Raw genomic sequence first — 16,959 nt, 5'->3', positions numbered from 1 at the left:
ACTTCATTCTCTCTTTTTTATGTATGTTGCCCTCTTTTAATTATCTCTCTAAGAATGACATAGGTTTTTACATGTTTACTTAATGTCTTACTTAGTGTTCATATGTTACAGTGGTAGCATAAGCATCATTACATTAGTAAATGTTGTCTTTTTTATTCCAAGTTGCATTATCAGCTTATACAACTGTCCCTTGAGGTCTGGATGAGAAGGAAGTTCTTAATTGTCATCTGAAAATAGAAGCTAATGGGGAACATGTGTGCAGACCACTAGAAAGTACTTGAACCTATGGGGTGCATTAAGGAAATGTGACACACTATTCTATTCATCTGGAGTAAGAGTTATTGTTTAAAATTTTGTTGACAAGAACTGAGACAATATAACCTACCAGGGCAAGGTGACATAGGAAAACAAATTCATCCATGGGAAAGTTTGGAACCCAGAAGCTTCTCCTTCTTTGTTATACTCCTAAAAATAAGTTCAGTTTTTCTTTTGGTGGCTCCTATGTCTAACCATCCAAACACCAGGTCTTGTTTAGCTTCTATAGATGACATGATAATTATGGAGATGAGCTACTGAATCCCGCCTTAAAACTATCTTAAATAGGCCTCTGCTTATATACACGAATGCACTGCAATGACAGTCAAGTAAGTATGCATTTCTCAGTTTTATTAAATTTGAATGTTCAAAACTCAAGAGGAGGGTGAGATAAGGAAAGTGTTTTCTTTTTTTTTAAACGTTTATTTATTTTTGAGACAGAGAGAGACAGAGCATGAACGGGGGAGGGCCAGAGAGAGAGGGAGACACAGAATCCGAAACAGGCTCCAGGCTCCGAGCTGTCAGCACAGAGCCCGACGCGGGGCTCGAACTCACAGACCGTGAGATCATGACCTGAGTCGAAGTCAGATGCTTAACCGACTGAGCCACCCAGGTGCCCCAAGGAAAGTGTTTTCAATAAGATGTTAAAGGAATCTAATTCACATATTCAAACTCTTAGTAAGTCATAACAAATGCAGTAGATGTTTCAGAGAAAAAAGACAATTTTTGTAAATCTTATGAGACAATAAATTTATAGATTTTTGAAAACACCTTTCAAAAATTTGTGGTATTTTATTTGAATTCAAATTACACTTCTCTTTTTATTATTTTACTATTTTTCACGATGTCACTACTATATGCTTTTAGTAAAACATCTTTGATCTTAAAAAAATATAGTGTTTATTTTTGGGAGAGAGACAGAGAGTGAGCAGGGGGTGGGCAGGGAGAGGAAGAAACAGCATCCAAATCAGGCTCCAGGCTCTGTACGGTCCACACAGAGCCTGACGCGAGGCTCAATCCCATGAATCATAAGATTATGACCTGAGCCAAAGTCAGACACCCAACCGACTGAGCGACGCAGGCACCCCAGTACTTTTATCTTCAAAAGAGAAGTTGTTTGAACTAATTTAGAATATTTTAATTATATGTCTTTCCTCTTTTAAGCTTGTGGTTACTTTGGTGTGTGTGTGTGTGTGTGTGTGTGTGTGTGATATATATATATATATATACACACATATATATATAATTTTTTAATGTTTATCCATTGGAGAGAGAGTGTAAGTGGGGAAGAGGCATAGAGAGAGGGGCACACAGAATTGGATGCAGTCTACAGGCTGTCAACTAGCAACACAGGGCCTGACCTAGGGCTCGAACTCACGTACTGCAAGATCATGACCTGAGCTGAAGCCAGATGCTTAACCAACTGAGCCAACCTGATGCCCCAAGAATGGACCACTTTCTTTGGCCACATACACAAATATAAACTCATAAGATATTAAATATCAAAAGTAGTTAAAATGGCAGAGTAGTAGGGTCCCTGGACTTCCTTTCTCCCTTGTACATAGTACACAGTTATATCAGCTACAAATCATTTTGAACATCTAGGAAATCGATCTGAGAATTAAGAAAACATTATACATAATCTGAGGGAGAGAAGTGGCAGGTATTCTGTGTGGAGACATAAATTGAGGGAGAGAAAGCCTCAGTGTCAGAGAGGGGAGAGAACTCTTTGTAGAAAGGAGAAAGACAGAGGGGGAGAGAGAGTACTGCATTGGGTTCACATAAGAAAAGGACTCCTCCCAAATCATTTAACTGGGGAATCGGGAGGAATTTTCTATTGCAAATTTTTGCAAACAGTGGAGCTCCAATTATGAGCTTTTGTAAGTGCGTGTCACTTTCCAGAGTCAAACCTGGTGGGATGTGATGCTACTGGGGATTGGGCAGAGGCCCAGAGCAGAAAGCATGGCATGGGGAAATCCTGGTTCATACTGGCTGAGAATATTCCCCTTCCTGGAGTACGGTTGGAAGAGGCTATATAGCTTCTTAAGAACAAAAGACGCTCTGGTACCTTTGAGCAACTGTTCAACAACAAAGACTGAGTCCCACACATTGGGTGCATAACCTGGTCACAGATTTCTCTGTGGTTCACCATAAACTCCAGGCCCTTGTTCGGGGATGCGATTGTTTTTCCGGCACAGAAGGGCACCAGGTGTAGTGCTGAGAGGCTCTCCTCCAGAGGAGGGGATTGGGTCCACAGCTTGCTGAGTCCTGTAAGATTTGGAGTTTTTTTTTTTTTTTTAATTTTTTTTCAACGTTTTTTATTTATTTTTGGGACAGAGAGAGACAGAGCATGAACGGGGGAGGGGCAGAGAGAGAGGGAGACACAGAATCGGAAACAGGCTCCAGGCTCCGAGCCATCAGCCCAGAGCCTGACGCGGGGCTCGAACTCACGGACCGCGAGATCGTGACCTGGCTGAAGTCGGATGCTTAACCAACTGCGCCACCCAGGCGCCCCAAGATTTGGAGTTTTTAATACCAGCTATGCACCAGAGATAAAACACAGGAGAGCTGTGATGCTGAGCATGTCAATGTCGAGGCAGAGATGAGTTGAGGGCAGATATATGATGGAAGCCTGAGGCACAGAAGAGGAGATTGCTTTTCTGTTAGGGCTCCCTCAACAACAGCAGGTGTGAGATCTCCCACCTGGGACAGACGACCAGGGCAATGCCATCTTCCCTCTTCACCCACTGCCCAGTTGCAAGGTCAGAATTCGGAGAGCAATGCAATACCCCTAGTGGAGGCTGGGGCTGCTCATATCAGCCACCCTCTACTCACCCACCACCCCCACGCCCTGTGGGGCCTCTTTACCAGGACAGTTCTGCCAGCAGACATTTCCCACAGAGAACCAACACAGCCCTCCCTGCCTTGGATACACCAAGTCTACTGCTCACAGAATGCTCCAAATTATCAGCTCTAGTGTGGTGGAAATAGCACCAGCGGTTTTTTCTTTTCTTTTCTTTTCTTTTCTTTTCTTTTCTCGTTTGTTTTTTTTTTCTTTTCTTTTCCCTTTCTCCTTTCCTTTCTTTTCCTTTCCTTTCCTTTCCTTTGCTTTCCCTTCCTTTAATTTCCCTTCCTTTCCTTTCTGTTCCCTTCCCATCCGTTCCCTTCGTTTCCCTTCCCTACCTTCCCTTCCCTTCCTTTCCATTTCTTTCCTTCCTTTCCTTTCCTTTCCTTTCCTTTTCTTTCCTTTCCTTTCCCTTCCCTTCCCTTCCGGTTCTGTTCCATTCCATTCCTTTCCTTTCCATTCCTTTCCTTTCCTTTTTTCCTTTTCCTTTGAGATGCTGCAAAGTTAGTCCTAAGAAGAAAATACATTGTAATCGACTCCTATCTCAAGGAACAAGAAAAATCAGTAGAACAGATCAATGAACCAAAGAGTTGTTTTTTTTTCTTTTTGAAAAAATGAACAAAATTGATAATACTATACCTAGACTTCTCAAAAAGAATAGAGAGGGTCCCAAATAGACCCACAATCAACATCATAGAAATATATTCAATTATTGTAGAACAGTATGAAAAATGATATGCCAACAATCTGGACAACTTAGAGGAAGTGGACAAATTCCTAGACACCCACAACTTACAACAACTCAAAATGGGAAGGAATAGAAAGTTTGAACAGACCCATAACTAGCTAAGAAATTGAATCAGTTATAAAAAATCTCCCCCAATAATAAGAGTCCTGGTCCAGTTGGATTCTGAGGGGAAATCTACCAGAAATTTAAAGCAGAGTTAATATTGCTTCTTTGAGAAGGGTAGGTTCCTAAAAGTAGAAAAAGAAGGAAAGCTTCTGGAATCATTCTATAAAGTGAGTATTACCTTGATTCTTAAACCAGACAGAGACCTCACAAAAAAGGAGAATAACAGGCCAATATCCATGACTAACATGGATGCTAAAATTCCCAACAATATAGTATCAAATTGATATCAATAGTACACTAAAAGTATTCATTCTGATCGAGTGGGATTCATTCCTAGGCTGCAGGTCTGGTTCACTATTACAAAATCAATCAATGCGAAACAGCACATTAATAAAAGAAAGGGTTAGGAACCGTATGACTCTGTCAGTAGATGCACAAATGGCATTTGGCAAAATACAGCATCTTTGTTTTTAATTTTTAAATTTAAAATTTTATTTTTAATATACTTTATTATAAGTTGGTTTCCTTTCGACACCCAGTGTTCATCCCAACAGGTGCCCTCTTCAATGCCCATCACCCACTTTCTCCTCTCCCCAGGCCCATAAATCCTTAGTTTGTTCTCTGTATTTAAGAGTCTCTTAAGGTTTGTCTCCCTCTCTCTCTGTTTATAATTTTCCCCATTCCCCTACCCCATGGTCTTCTGTTAAGTTTCTCAGGATCCACATAGGAGTGAAAACATATGGTATCTGTCTTTTTCTGACTGACTTATTTCACTTAGCATCATTTCTTACCAAAAATCCTCAAGAAATTTGGGGTAGAAGGAACATACCTTAACATGAGAAAAGCCATATATGAAAAGCCCACAACTAATATGATCCTGAATAGGGGGACAGTGAGAGCTTTCCCCCTGAGATCAGGAACACTACAGGGATGTCCACTCTCACCACTGTTATTTAACATAGTGTAGGTAGTCCTAGGCTCCCTCAGCAATCAGACAACAAAACGAAATAAAAGACATCCATATTGGCAAACAAGAGTTCAAACTTTCATTTTTCTCAGACGACATGATACTCTACATAGAAAACCTGAAAGACTCCACCAAAAAAGCTTCTAGAACTAATACATGAATTCAGCCAAGTGGCAGGGTACAAAATCAATGTACAACAATCGGTTGCATTTCAATACACCAATAATGAAACAACAGAAAGAGAACTCAAGAAATTGATCCCACTTACAATTGTACCAAGAAACGTAAAGGACCTAAGAATAAATGTAACAAAGATGTAAAGACCTGTGTGCTGAAAACTATAGAAAACTTATGGAGGAAATTGAAGAAGATCCAAAGAAATGGAAAAACATCCCATGCTCATGGGTGGAAGAACAAATATTGTTAAAACATCACTACTACTCAAGGCAATCTACAAATTCAATGCAATCCTAATTAAAATTGCACCAGAATTCTTCTCAAAGCTAGAACAACCCTAAATTTTGTATGGCACTACACATGAATCCAAATACCCAAGGTAACATTGAAAAAGGAAACCAAAGCATGAGACATCACAATTCTGGACTTGAGCTTCTACTAAAAGCTGTAATCAACACCACAGTATTGTACTGGCACAGAAACAGACATATAGACCAATTCAATAGAATAGATAATCCAGAATTGGACCCACAAATGTATGGCCAAGTAATCTTTGACAAAGTAGTAAACAGTGTCCAATAGATAAAAGACAGTCTCTTTAGCAAATGGTGCTAGGAGAGCGAGGCAGCAACATGCAGAATAAAACTGGATCACTTTCTTACACCATATACAAAAATAAACTCAAAATGAATGAAAGACCTAAAAGGGAGGCAGGAAACCATCAAAACTGTAGAGGAGAAAACAGGCAACAACCTCTTTGACGTCAGTCAAAGAAACTTCTTACTTGACATGTCTCTGAAGGCAAGGGAAATAAAAGCAGAAATGAACTATTGGGACCTTATCCAGATAAAAAGCTTCTTCACTGCAAAGGAAACAATCAACAAAACTAAAAGGCAACCGACGGAATGGGAGAATTTATTTGCAAATGACATATTAGCCAATGGGTTATACACAAAATCTATACAGAACTTACCAAACTCAACACCCAAAAACAAATAATCCAGTGAAGAGTTGGGCAGAATTAACGAATAGAAACTTTTCAAAGGAAGACATCCACATGGCCTACAGACACATGAAAAGATGCTCAACATCAGTCATCATCAGGGAAATACAAATCAAAACCACACTGAGCTATGATCTCATACCAGCCAGGGTGGCTACAATTAAAATCTCAGGAAACAGCAGATGTTGGTGAGGATGTGGAGAAATAGGAACCCTCTTGCACTGTTCGTGGGAATGCAGACTGGTGTAGCTGCTCTGGAAAACAGCGTGGAATTTCCTCAAAAATTTAAAAATAGAACTACCTATGACCCGGCAATAACACTACTAGGAATTTATCCAAAGGACACAGGAGTGCTGATTCAAGGGGAACATGTACCCTAATGTTTATAGCAGCACTTTCAACAATAGTCAAATTATGGAAAGAGCCCAAATCCTTACAAACTGATGAATGGATAAAGAAAAGGTGGTTTGTATATACGATCGAATACTACTTGGCAATGAGAAAGAATGAAATCCTGCCATTTGCAACAATGTGGATGAAATTAGGGGGTATTATGATAAGTGAAATAAGACAAGCAGACAAAGACAGATATCATATGTTTTCACTTATATGTGGAATTTGAGAAATTTAACAGAAGACCATGGGACAAGGGAAGAGGAACATAGAGTTTCAAACAGAGAGGGAAGCAAACCATAAAATATTCTAAAATATAGAGTAAAAACTGAGGCTTGATGGGGAGGAGAGTCCCCTTGATGTGTACTCTCCTTGATGGGGAGGAGAGTCAGGCAGAGGGGGAAAATACGTGATGGGCATTGAGGAGGGCACTTATTGCCATGAGCCTTGGGTGTCGTATGTAAACAATGAGTCACAGGAATATATCCCCAAAACTAGGAGGACACAATACATTGTATGTTAGCTAAACTGACAATACATTTAATAAAAATATAAAAAATAGAATAAAATGAAATTATAAGTCTCCTAAAATAAATAAAGAACAGGAGTATTCTCCTAGACTTTGACATTAACAATGTATTAATAAATAACTCTTAGAATGCAATGAAAATAAAAACAAAGATGAACAATTGTGACTGAATCAAAATAAAATTGTGCACAACTAAACAACATGCACACACACACACACACACAACAGAGAAACCCAGAAATTTAACAAAAGGACCACATCCAAATGGGAGAAGATATTCGCAAAAATTATTTCAAAAACACGGGTTAATAATCAAAATATACAAAGATCTTAACTCAACTCTAACACACACACACACACACACACACACACGTGCACACACACACACACACACACAGAGTGATTTAAACAATGGGCAGATGACCTGAATATTTTACAAAGAAGACATCCACTACCAAAAACTAAAATGAAAAGATTGAAATGAAATGAAATGAAATGAAATGAAAAATTGCTCAGCATGATTGTCCAGAAAATGCAAGTGAAAAGCACAATGAGATATCACCTCAGGCCTGTTTTAATGACTAAAATAATTGTAAGAAATAATAAATATTGACAAGGGTATGGAAAAAAGTGTATAAATTATCATACACTGTTGGCAGCAATGTAAATTTGTTCCACCACAATAAAAAACAGTATGGAGTTTTCAATAAAAGAAGAGTAGAAATACAAAGTGATCTAGTCATTCCACCATGAGTAGTTACACAATAAAATGAAAACCTAATTCTAATATATGTGAATATTTTGTTTATTGCAGAATTATTTATAGTAGCCAAGACATGGAAGCAAACCAAGTGCCCATCCAAATATGAATGAATAAAAATTTGGTTAATATGTACAGTGGAATATTAGTCAACTATAAAAAATAATGATACCCTGCCATGTGCAAGAACATGAATGGACCTTCGGGGTATCATGTATTGTGAATACATCAGAGAAAGGCAAATACCATATTCATTATATTAAATTTAACACAAAATGTACAAATAAAAAACAAACATCAAATAATTAACCAAATAGGAGCACCTGGGTGGCTCAGTCTGAATGTCCAAATGTCTGAATGTCCGACTTAGGCTCAGGTCATGATCTTATTGCTCATGGGTTGGAGCCCTGCATCTGGCTCTGTGCTGACAGCTCAGAGCCTGGAGCCTGCTTCAGATTCTATGTCTCCTCTCTCTGCTCCTCCACTGCTCATGCTCTGTCTCTCTCTTTCAAAAGTAAATAAACTAAAAAAAAAAATTAAACCAAATGGACTTATAAATCGACAGAACAAACTGGTGGCTGTCACATAAGCGGTGATGGTGGGATTGGTGAAAGAGACAAAGGGGATTAAGAGATACAGACTTCAAGTTATACTATAAATGTCACGGGATTTGAAAAGTACAGCATAGGGAATATAATTAATGATATTGTAATAAAACTGTATGATTAAAGATGGTGACTACATTTACATTAGTGAGAATCAAACATTGAAAATAATTTTTAAATCAATGTGTTGTAAACCTGAAACTAATATAGCATTGTATGTAATATAATTCAATAATAATAATAAAATTACTGTCTAACAAGCCCTTATAAGTGAGACAGCAGATTTTACATTAGAAACTTTAATACAAGAGGAGAATGGAATAATAAGCGGAAAATCCTAGAGGAAAGAAAACTACCAAACAAGAATATTATTACCAGAATAACTGTCCATCAAACATAGGACAAAATTGTCCTTTAAACAAGGAGATATCACAATTGCCCTCGTTAAACAGAATTTGATGCAACGTACCACCACTAGACCTGGTTTAAAGATGGGATAAAAGCAACAGCTTTAATTGAAATAAATGGACAGGAAAAACAACAAAAGATCTTATGAAAGTAAAAATATCACTGGTTATAGTAAATATATAGATAAATAGAATATTGGAATAGTTATGGTGCTGGGTAAATCAATTATAATACTAGTACACGAGAAAATGAGCAACTGTATTGGGAATAATAATAACTACAAAGTCTTTAGAATATACACAACGTAAGAAATAAATTCTGGTATCAGAACTTAAATGAGTGGACTAATAGTAGTGCACAGCATTTTAAGGACATTGATGTCATCTTGTTACCTGTTTAAAGAGACATTTATGTCTATAATAGTTTTCTATCATGTTTCAACACAGTAATAGTAGATACACAAAGGTTAAAGAGAAAAGAATCAAATTGTATCACCAAAAGATGATCAAACCACTAAGAAAGATAGGAGGAACATAGTTAGGAACAAGAGAACTACAAAATATAAAGAAAATTGTTAATAAAATGGAAATAATAAGTTCTTACATTTGAGTACTTTCTTTAAATGTAAATGGAGAATTATGCCAATCAATGCAGACATATATATTGTTCAATGAAAAAGAAACAAAAGCAAACTAAAAAATATGTTATTTGCAGAAACATCTTTGATTTATAAACACATAAATCTGAAAGTGAAGGTACAGAAATAGATATTTTATGCAAATGTTGACAACAGGGGTAGTAAAAAACAGGGGGAGTCAGTTATGCTTAAAATACACATGAAGTCAATATTTGCCACAAGAGAAAACAAGTTCATTACATAATGATTAAAGGTTTGAGTCAATAGCATGATACAACAGTTATAAGTACATATGTCCCCAACATCTGAATATTTAAAGCCAATATTGATACAGCTTCAGGGAGAAATAGACAGCAACAGAATATATAATAGTAGACTTCAAGAAACCACTTGTTATAATTGGTATATCATCCAGAGAGAATATATATAATAATCGTTTTAAAAATCAGACTTGAAAGAAGTGTCTATTCATGTTTTCTGCCCATTTCTTCACTGGGTTGTTGTTCGGGTGTGGAGTTTGGTGAGCTCTTTATAGATTTTGGATACTAGCCTTTTGTCCGATATGTCATTTGCAAATATATTTTCCCATTCCGTTGGTTGCCTTTTAGTTTTGTTGGTTGTTTCCTTTGCTGTGCAGAAGGTTTTCATCCTCATAAGGTCCCAGTAATTCATTTTTGCTTTTAATTCCCTTGCCTTTGGAGATGTGTCGAGTAAGAGATTGCTACGGCTGAGGTCAGAGAGGTCTTTTCCTGCTTTCTCCTCTAGGGTTTTGATGGTTTCCTGTCTCACATTCAGCCAAAATGAAGAAATCAGGAGACTATAGATGCTGGAGAGGATGTGGAGAAACGGGAACCCTCTTGCACTGTTGGTGGGAATGCAAATTGGTGCAGCCGCTCTGGAAAGCAGTGTGGAGGTTCCTCAGAAAATTAAAAATAGACCTACCCTATGACCCAGCAATAGCACTGCTAGGAATTTACCCAAGGAATACAGGAGTACTGATGCATAGGGGCACTTGTACCCCAATGTTTATAGCAGCACTCTCAATAATAGCCAAATTATGGAAAGAGCCAAAATGTCCATCAAGTGATGAATGGATAAAGAAGTTGTGGTTTATATACACAATGGAATACTACGTGGCAATGAGAAAGAATGAAATATGGCCTTTTGTAGCAACGTGGATGGAACTGCAGAGTGTGATGCTAAGTGAAATAAGCCATACAGAGAAAGACAGATACCATATGGTTTCACTCTTATGTGGATCCTGAGAGACTTAACAGAAACCCATGGGGGAGGGGAAGGAAAAAAAAAAGGTTAGAGTGGGAGAGAGCCAAAGCATAAGAGACTGTTAAAAACTGAGAACAAACTGAGAGTTGATGGGGGGTGGGAGGGAGGGGAGGATGGGTGATGGGTATTGAGGAAGGCACCTTTTGGGATGAGCACTGGGTGTTGTATGGAAACCAGTTTGACAATAAACTTCATATATTGAAAAAAAAATCAGACTTGAAAAAGGTATAAACCAAATGTGCGAATCAATCCCATACAGAACATTCTACCCAACAACAGCAAAATACATCTTCTTATCAAGCACACTTAAATATATCATTGTCTAAATTGGATCACATACTAGGTCACAAAGCAAATATAAAGTGATTTAAAGAAATGGGGTTATCCCAAGGATCTTTTCTGAGAAAAACGAAATGAAAAATGATATCAATAACTTAAGGAAAAGAGAAAATTCAAAATTATATAAAAATTAAGCAGCAAACTGTCGAACAAACATGAGGTTAAAACAAAACAACAAAAGAAAATTTGTCTCCACACCACGAAAAAAAAAGTTAAAACACAGCATACTGAAGCCTATGGGATCCAACATGAAAAAAGTAGTAAAGATGGAAAATGCCTACATTAAAAAATCATTTTAATAAACAAGATACCTACATCTCACAACATTTGCAAAAGGGGAAACTGAGCTCTAAGTTGGCAGAAGGAATTAACATGGTGTATATCAGAAATAAATCAAATAGAGAACAACAAATTTAAAAAGTAAAATCAATCAAGTTAAGATATATGTTTTTTTTCTTGGAAATATAAGCAGATTCAGGTTTTTTTTTTTCCCGGACTGAGACAGAGAGTGAAAGAAAAGATAAATGGAAGGAGGAAGGTAAGGAAGGAGAGATATAATAAGAGATTATTATAAATGTCATGTCAAAAACTTATACAACATAGATAAAGAAAATAATTCCTATAAACACAAAATCTACCAATATTGAATTGCAAGGAAGTTGAAAGTTTGAACAACCCAATAATAATCATTGAAACAGTACCAGTATCAAATATCTTTCAATAAACCAACCCAGAACTGGATATATTCCAAGATAATTCTATTAAATACTTTTAAAAATACTTAAAATACTTAAAATATTTAAAAATACTTAATTCCTGTGTAAAATCCTTAATTCCTGTATAATTTTAATAAGGAAAGAAATTCCCCATTCTCATTCCTCCTATTCAATATCATATGGTTATTGCTAGTCAAATTAATTGTGTCAAAAAAATAAAAGGCATCCAAGTCTGAAAGGAAATTTTAAAATATTTGTTTGCAGCCAGCTTAAACCACAATTAGAATCAATAAACAAACTTAGTAAGTTTTCTGGATTCAAAGTCAACACATTAAAACCTTTATACTACCTATTAAATATCTGAAAAGTAGATCACAAAAACAATCCCATTTTCAACAGCATCAACAAGAGTAAAATAATTGTAAATACGCCTATTCAGGGAGGAAAATAATTGTATGTACCCTGAAAAGTGTAAAACATTGCAAAATTTGAAAAAGACAGAAATAGTTAGAAATATATTCTGGGTTTATAAATTGGATTAATCAATATTGTCAAAATGTCCATACTGACACTGTAAATTACACATTCAGCAGAGACCCTATCAATATCCCAATGACTGTTTTTTACAGACATAAGAAAATACACTTAAAAGTTTTTTGGAACCATAAATTACAATCAAAATGAAAATCAGTCTTGAACAAAGAGAAACAAATTGGGGGAATAACACTTCCTCTTTTCAATATATATTACAGGCTAAAGTGTAGCACTGGCATATGTACATACACGATAGACAAAAGAGGATTTTGAAATTAATGCACGCATATAGAGACAATTGATCTTTGACAGTAGGTTAAAGAGCGTATCATGGCCAAGCTAAAGCTCCACAACAAATATATTTTTGGAAATTTAATAATGACATGTAAATGAATTAAATCCCACTATTTCCTTATACTATACAGAAATACAACTATATGCTGATTAAGATTTACATGAAATCCCTAAAAATGTAAATCTACTAGAAAAAAAAACATAGAGGAAAAACTTCTTGATTTTATCCTTGGGAATTATTTCATACATGACACCAAGAGCATGTAAACACAAACTTTCATTTAAGCAAGATACTAAGTTCTAGAAAGCTGCTGTACAACATTCTACTTATATTCAACAATAATACATTGTACACATAAAACTATGTTAAGAGGATCCGTTTAATGTTAAGAATTCATTTCAGGGGCACCTGGGTGGCTCAGTCGGTTGAGCGGCCGACTTCGGCTCAGGTCATGATCTCGCGGTCCGTGGGTTCGAGCCCCGCGTTGGGCTCTGTGCTGACAGCTTAGAGCCTGGAGCCTGTTTCAGATTCTGTGTCTCCCTCTCTCTGACCCTCCCCCGATCATGCTCTGTCTCTCTCTGTCTCAAAAATAAATAAACGTTAAAAAAAATAAAAAAAAGAATTCATTTCAAAATAAACTGAATCTAAAAAAAGCATAACATAAAAAGTTCAATGCTTTAAGTGTATTTATAGATTCATTTTATTAGATTTATTAATCCATAATTTAAATACAATCACAGATATTAAAAACACAATTCAATGTTTTTGAAATGTGTAGTGACTCATAGAAGCAAGATTACAAACTTAGAATATTTTGACCTAAATCACTGGACAAGCCTACATTCTTTTTTGAAGGATTATTTTAATGTATAACTTTTGTCAGGGAAATCATACATTATACGGTCTTTTCTATATGGTTTATTTCATTTAATATGATGTACTTTTGAGGTTCATACGTGCCATGTGAGATATTATCTCTTTTCATTGTGGAACACTACCCAATTGTATGGATGCACCACCTTGCTCTTTGGCTTATATATTTTATTATTATTAGAGACCAGAGACCACAGGGGACAGTGAACTAATAGAAATGAAAAGCTTGCAAGCAGGTGCCATAAGCCCCTGGAAGGAGTAGAATAGAAGCTCAAAGAGACCACAAGTAAGGAGACAAGAAATGAGAATGTGGCCATGAAGGTACCTCTTTAGAAAAGCCTGGGTGGATGATTACCCACCAGCAGAGGGAGCCTACAGGTAACATCTTTCCCCTCCCTTTCCTCTGGCTATGTCCAAATGCCCTTTTGAGTTTCCTGTTGTCTGGGAAGTTGTCTTTGACAGCCAGGCCCACGTGTGTTCTGAGAGTACCCTGGGTTCTCTTCTGCCAGAACACTTATTCCACAGCACAGCAACTGCCTGTTAGCTATCTGATTCTTCCACTGTTCTGTCAGGAGCTCCTAAAAGACAGACTATTTTCTCTGTATTGTCCATAACAAAGGCAGGTTCTGACACACAACTGGCTCCTTCTCTGTTTGGCAAACACTCATCAAACACTTGCTATCTGCTACCATTGTATTAACAGTATAGATATATTAGGAGCAGGGGTGACACATTTGGTCTCTGCCTTCATGGAGCCTGTTTAACTGGTAAGTGCTACAAAGGGCACCAGGGACATGTCTACAGCGGAAGTGATACATGAGTTGGGGGAGGTGCTTGGAAGCCCAAAGGGAAAAAAGTCTCATTGGCCAGAGGAGGAGGGATTGGGTCTGGAGCAGGGAGTGGAACAGAGAGAGCCAAGGAGACCACCTTTTGACCTTATCTCAGAACAACACATAGCCATTAAAGGTTTTTATGCATTAGGGCCCTGGTGGTAGCTTTGGCCATGACTTTACAGGGCCCATCTTTCATCAAACACTCATGAGTGAGAGCCACCTCACCTCAAAGCTAGATTCCACTCTAAATACCTCCCACCCCTTTTCTTTATGGCTTAGCACACCCCAAATGTACCCCATCCTCCTCCCAGACAGAACAGATCCCTCTGGGCTTTAAATAAGTTATCTCAAACTTTATGAATGTACACTCCACCAGAAAATGCTTTTTGCCCATGCAGCCTGAACCACACATTCATTTTTAAACTGTATTCATGCTCAAATGTGTTTTTATACACAGTATAAAACCCACATGACCAGGATTTAGGATGTGGGGAAGGTGGCTTCAGTTAGAAGTGACTCTTCGTACACAGGAATGGCTCTTCTTCCGTGAGAGTATCTCCCATTTGTGAGCCAGACAAAGGATTCACTAAGGAGACAACCTGCCCCTGTGCCCCTTACTAAATTTCACCTTATGCTTATAAAATAACTCCTATAAAAATCACAAAAGCAGCTCCAATTACAGAGATAGTACACAAAACAGCAAGGTACTGGCATAAAAATAAACACATGGATCAGTGGAACAGAATGGAGAGAACAGAAATGATCCCATAGAGTTCATTAATTTACAACAAAGAAGCCAAGGACACACAATGGTGAAAGAACAGTCTCTTCAATAAATGGTGCTGGGATAATAGACAGCCACATGCAGAAACATGAACCTAGACCCTATCTTCAATCACAACCAAAAGTCTCTTCAAAATATGTTAAAGAGTGAAACATAAGACCTGAAACCAGGGGCGCCTGGGTGGCGCAGTTGGTTAAGCGACCGACTTCAGCCAGGTCACGATCTCGCGGTCCGTGAGTTCAAGCCCCGCATCAGGCTCTGGGCTGATGGCTCAGAGCCTGGAGCCTGTTTCCGATTCTGTGTCTCCCTCTCTCTCTGCCCCTCCCCCGTTCATGCTCTGTCTCTCTCTGTCCCAAAAATAAATAAACGTTGAAAAAAAAAAAAAAAAAGACCTGAAACCATAAAACTGCTAGAAGAGAATGTAAGTGGTAAGCATCGTGTCATCAGTCTTTGTGATGAATTTTTTGGAGGGATTTCACACCACAAGTAAATAAATGTAAAAATAAACAAGTGGGACTACATCAGATTAAAGAGTTCTGCACATCGAAAGAAACCATCAATAAAAATGAAAAGGCAACCTAACCAATTGGTAAAATACTCTCAAATTGTAATCTGAAAAAAGATCTAGTATCCAAAATATAAAAATAAAATAATTCCTACAACTCAATAGCAAAACAACCATTCCTCCAATGAAAACATGGAAAGTGCTGACCAGTAGGAAAATCATAATCAAAATCACAAAGTGCTATCACCTCACACCTATCCCAATGGCTTTCACTAAAAAGACAAAAGCTAACAAGTGTTGGCATACTGTGGAGAATAGGGAATCCTGTGCACAGTTGGTGGAAATGTAACTGGGTAAAGTCCCTCTGGATAACAGCATGGTGTTTCCTCAAAAATTAAAACTGAAACTACCATATATTCCAGAAATTCACTTCTGGGTATTAATCTGAAGGAAAAAAAAAAAAACCACTAATCCTAAAATATATACCCACACCCACAATCACTGCGGTATTATTTACAATAGCCAACATCTGGAAACAGCCTATACGATCACAGATGGATGTATGGGTACAGGAAATATCACAGGCACACACACACACACACACACACACACACTGGAGTACTATTTAGCCATAAAAATAATTAAATCTGACCATTTGTGTCAACATGGATTGACCTTGAGTGCATTGTGCTAACTGAAATAAGTCAGAAAAAAATACACATGATCATTTATACGTGGAATTAAAAAAACAAACAATAAAACTCCTAGATACAAAGAAGATACCTAGATACCAATCTTGGTAGTTCCTGAAGTGGGGTCAGAAGGTGGGTAAAATGGGTGAAAGTGGGCCAAAAGTAGAAAATTCCAGTTTCAAGACACACAAGTCCTGAGCATATAACTAACGTGCAGCATGGTGACTATAGCTAATGATCTTGTCTATTTGAAAGATATTAATAGAGTTGATTTTCACTAGAAGAAAAAATGTAAATACACATGGCGATGAATATTAAGTACATTTTCTGTTGATATTTTCACACTATATACAAATATCAAATCATTATGTTGTGTGCCTAATACTGTTATATATCAATTATCTCAAAAACAAACAAAACTATGTAATGTGTAAGAAGATACATTGTGAGAACATGAATATTTAGTGACATTAAAGGTTATAATAATGGTGATCCTGATTGGGCACATTCTAAGGATAGACACTGTGCACAGTGTTTCGTATGCATGATCTCATTAAACTACACACAACCCTAACAAGATATGCACATGATGTCATTTTATAGAGAATGAAT

The sequence above is a fragment of the Panthera onca genome, chromosome Y (genome assembly GCF_046562875.1).
Source record: "Panthera onca isolate mPanOnc1 chromosome Y, mPanOnc1 haplotype 2, whole genome shotgun sequence".
NCBI classification, from domain to species: domain Eukaryota; kingdom Metazoa; phylum Chordata; class Mammalia; order Carnivora; family Felidae; genus Panthera; species Panthera onca.
This window is presented reverse-complemented; position numbering follows the sequence as displayed.